This window comes from Daphnia magna, linkage group LG3, assembly GCF_020631705.1.
Source record: "Daphnia magna isolate NIES linkage group LG3, ASM2063170v1.1, whole genome shotgun sequence".
NCBI classification, from domain to species: domain Eukaryota; kingdom Metazoa; phylum Arthropoda; class Branchiopoda; order Diplostraca; family Daphniidae; genus Daphnia; species Daphnia magna.
The window spans coordinates 5,364,406-5,369,121 of NC_059184.1; the positions used below are offsets into that span (position 1 = coordinate 5,364,406).

Sequence of the window (4,716 nt, forward strand, 5' to 3'; positions counted from 1 at the left end):
TGCATTTTTACTACCTAACATAGAAAAAACTATATAATTCCGATTGCTAGCTTAAAAGTCCACCAAGTGAATACCACAATCCCTTGCTGAGAAGGGTTGAGACCACCTCCATCTGAATGTTCGCGCGTCATTGACCAACTGTAAGTGTGTGTACCCAAAACCGTATACAGTTATTGCCTTCCTAACAGTCACCCCAGTTTGTTCACAATGATATAGACAGCGAGGATGAATTGGGATGAGGACGATAAATAATTACAATGCACCATTATGTCAGTTAACCGTTCGGACCATTCGACTGTTGGCTTCCAACTGTGATCCTTCGTGGAGGTAATCAGCAGCTGTTGAGCGAAAACAGCTGGGCATGTTCTTTTGTTGAACCTAGACAAGACAATTGCGAGAACTCGTGCTTCGATCCGCACAACCAACGCAGTTCACATGTGAACTTATTGCTGAAATTCTACGCTAAAAATAACGTAAACGACGATGACGGCGAAAACGAGGTCTAAGTCTATTAAATATCTTACATCTTCCTCTTCAAAAGCGATTCTGAAAAGCCCTCTTGTTGCAATTTCCAAAGCGATAAAAAGTGGGACTATAAAGTAGACCCTAGTATATGTTTTAAAAATGTATAAAATAATTTATAATTTTATAAGTAGTCTATTGTGGATATCCGTTCGGGGGTTTAGCTGCCACTCACGCAAAGTTTGCAATGCATGGTGGACGGAAGTCATGAGAGACCTTCCGGGTATTCTGAAAGCAGCTGCAGGAATTTTTGCGCAATATTGAAATGAATATGTGATTTTGTATCAGTCAGAGTATAACGAATCATAATTAAACGGGGCTATTATTCAACCAATTATTTATGAAGCACAACTAGTTATAGTCACGAATCTATACACCATCCAGTATGTCCACGGCAATGGGCATTTCTATAAAATCCACCGTCCGTCACCGTACGGACAATTCCTCGGTCTGCTGATGGTTAAAAACTAATAAAGCATCCATTCATGGGTGTATTAGACGACGAAAAATGTTCAATTGGTTACGCTGCTTTAAGCGAACAGAATAAGTATAGGTATCCCGTTTCATTGAAACTATTTTATTTGTAAATTTAATAAGTATTTCTTTTTTCGAGATAGGATACGGAATGTATCCTACAGAAGTGATGTAGACCTAGTCTATGTATTTTGATTTGTTTACTGAAGCATAACTTTTTACGCAACGAAAGGGAAAAACGAAATTCAAAGGGTTGGAAGATACCGACATGCCAAAAAATGCTGTGTTGGCAAGCAACCATGATTATATTTTAATGATGAAGAAAGTCATAATTTTATTCAATTTAGGGCCAGGATGTATACGTAGCTATACAGTTGGCAATGGTAAGTGATATGTTCTATTTTTTTATGTAAGTGACTCTGCCACACTTCATGACGTTGTTGAAAATTAATAAATTAATTTCTAGGTGGATTCTGTCTAGTCTGCGATATAAGTGCTAAAAATGCAATAACTGTGCACATAAAAAATTACATACAGAAACCAGTCAACACGGCATTCAATGAGCTTCCCAAATGCTAAAGGCTTTAATGATATCGCTAGAGCTGTACCAGCTAGTAACTATACTTATGTCGGGTCAATAAAAGAGTGTTCAAGTTGATAATCAATATAGAGTAGCAAGAAAAACCTGGTCTTGTGCGTTGTTGGTTATTACACTATAGGTAATAGGTATAGTTTTTTTTGTAATCCGAAATCCTAATGCGCTAGCCAGAGAACTATGTGCATGAATTCACTAATAGAAACTTATAAAGAGTTTTTTTCACGCAATATTTCTCCCTTTTTTGTAACCTGCCTTTTATTTAGGCTAACGAATTTTACTTTTAAACAAGCCGGTTTAAGTTATAGCCATTATTGTATAACGACCACAAATTAGCCTACTCTGCGCTCTATGAAAAACATTCGTAAAACCTTCCTGGTTGAATTTTATACAAAAAAATTGTTTTTGAAGAGCTGCATCAATGGAACGTATTTGTAGCCGACCAAATTTCTTAATGGGATTCTATGGATGATATCACCACCCTAGATACGGTACTTAGCGATACCTCTGCCAACAGATGGTGGTTGCAGCGTTCACGATTCGTCAAACATTTAGGGGAGTCCCGAAATTAATGTTTTGTACATTTGGTTGATTTCTGGGGACCGTGTAGTCTATATCGTGTACTTGGAACGTGGAGCACGGATTGGAAATCATCGTGAATATTGCCGCAGGGTAGGGTATATCGTGGAAGGAAACCGCTAAATTCATGGAATATGTAACAAATCCGGCAATAATACTTTGCGATTATTGTTTGCGATCGTTTAATTTGATTGCCAAAAGGGATTACTTAAATGAAATTTTACCAATTTTTCTTTCACGATGTTTGTTTAAACTTGGTAGCGGTTATAACTAGAAACAGCCGTTTGAGTAATAAAAGTGGAAATTCAAAAGTAAATTAAGACTGCAAATTCTAATCGGAGGTATGTGTGTATACCGGTACAAACCGGTACAAACCGGTAAAAAAAATAAGTACATTATTTCATGCGTTTTATTAAAAAATGACATAATTAACGGGGAAACCAATATTCCAGCCGAAATCAGCGTTGAATTTTGAGTATAACGTGTGTGTTTTTATTGAATTCTAAGATATGTCGATTTTTGCAGATTTTGACGAAAATAGGAAGGCTATAGGCTTCCCACTTTTTAATTTTTTTCAATATTTTATATTTAGTAAAAAATACATGATTTCGATTTGTAAAAAAACCATAATACGATACGAAAGTTCTTTTTAAGGTGATGCTTATAGTTTTTAAAACTCTTAGCTTTCTTGCTCCAAGGCAATTGAAAACTTCGCGAACACCCTTGTTTCCACCTTCGCAGACAACACCTTCGCGGCCTTGTTTCCATAGTTTTACTCGTAAGGCCATCTATTGTAAAGAAGAAAAAACTACCGAAACTTTATTCGGCTGCCTAGATTTTTACCCACATCTTCAATGTTCAGTCTAAAATTATGGGAACTTCACGTTACACTGCAACATTCTTTGCTCTACCGGACGACACTAATTTCCGTTGTAGCATGGAAGGTGAAAAAAACCTATAAAAGAATAGTTGAGGTACCCCCGAAATGGAAACGCCATCTATCGCGAGAAGTCACCGAAAAATGAGAAGTTGGTTGTGAATGATGAGGATGATTTTTTATAGATAGAATCCCTATCGAGAAATAGGCTGAAAATCTTTTTAAAAGATGTTATCCCGCTTCCTATGGTAGGTGACGCACGTCATCAATCCGCCTGAAAACCAACGCTATTCTGCTTTTCCTTCACAGGTAAACTCATCACAATCCCAAAGTCCACTGCACCGCCCCTCAGAATCCCTGCGTTGCCGACAGCACAGATCGAAAAGTTTGTAACATTTTGGCCATTTGGAATATCGCGAACACCGTGTGTCGTTCACTGCACGGGTGTTAGTGTTACCCGGATTGTGTGTAATACTAACTTGTTTGGTGACAGGCAGATGGCAGGTATAATCGTTTAGTTGAAAATTATTGAATAAGATTGGAAGGAGGACAATAAGTTTGCGCATAAAAATTATGGAGGTTACCTAATTGTTAAGGAACTAAATAACAGTGTCATTATCCCTTGTTATTTATGCACCAATGGCTATTACACAAAAGAGCAAAGATTTACAAACCAACAGTGAAGATGTGTACAGCGCATCCTTACTGCTTAGGCCGGTCCCTAATAAAAGGTGACTCATCTCAAATTTAAATTTTTACAAACAAACGTGACTATCGAATGGGTTACAACAAACCTTTTCATGAGTTCGCCGAAGTCCACAAATTAGCGTAGCATTGGCCTCCTTGGCTCTCCCTGCTTGTGCCTTCAATATAATAAGACGATGGCCATCATCTGCGGTGGTCCGACAGCGACTCTATTGTGCTAACAAGTTGCATCGGTCATTATTCCTGGAACAAAAAACTTGCTAGAAAGTATTTCGTCAGCACTAACTTCAAAGAATTATTTTTCTTCATTTTCCCCCGTTGTTTGTCTCCTTTGCTTTCTTCGGACTTTTCTTTCTTCACGCCCAATTTGTTGCTTGGTGGTGGGTCGTTTATTTCTTTAAAGATGAAGCACACACACATAAGTTTACTCAAGTTTTATTAAACGGCCTGTGTGTTTTCTTTTTGTTTTTTTTACATCCAGCACTATTTAACAGAAACATCACGCAACAAACCTTTGAGTAAATTCTCTTTAGGAAAAATAGGCCTACACTTGGCTGGTAGTAGCTTAGGAAACACATAATTTGTACGTTCCGAGGTAGACCTAATATCCATGACATCTTTTCAACTTGTGTTTCCCTATGCATCTTCCAGCGAGTGTATATGAATCTCACTAGGTGGCAGACTTTCCTTCTTTTTGAAAATGCAAGCATCTGTAAAAAAACACTTTTTTTCTAATCCTTATAACAATTGGGAAGTGTTTAACATAGACAAAACATGTAACAGAACAAATGTTTGACAAGGCCCAAGTTATGCGGATAAAAACGCCCCGCCTCAGTTGGTTTATTCCGGCCACTAACTATATATGTGAGCTGAAGGAAATGCTCTGCAAACATAAATAATTGAAAATGTCGTCCTGTTTGGTCAACACCCTTCTTGGATCCATGATTTGTGTGCTGAAAAAGGA

The 4,716-nt window shown here is 37.6% G+C and overlaps 1 long non-coding RNA gene across 1 annotated transcript; it reads right to left on the reverse strand.

Annotated features, from left to right (window-relative positions):
- Positions 1-2,812: 2,812 nt before the first annotated feature.
- On the reverse strand, positions 2,813-4,377 carry LOC123470405. The gene is made up of 3 exons (XR_006644065.1): positions 4,039-4,377; positions 3,842-3,969; positions 2,813-3,768 (listed from the first exon to the last, which is right to left on the reverse strand). It is a non-coding gene; the product is annotated as an uncharacterized LOC123470405 (long non-coding RNA).
- Positions 4,378-4,716: the final 339 nt, after the last annotated feature.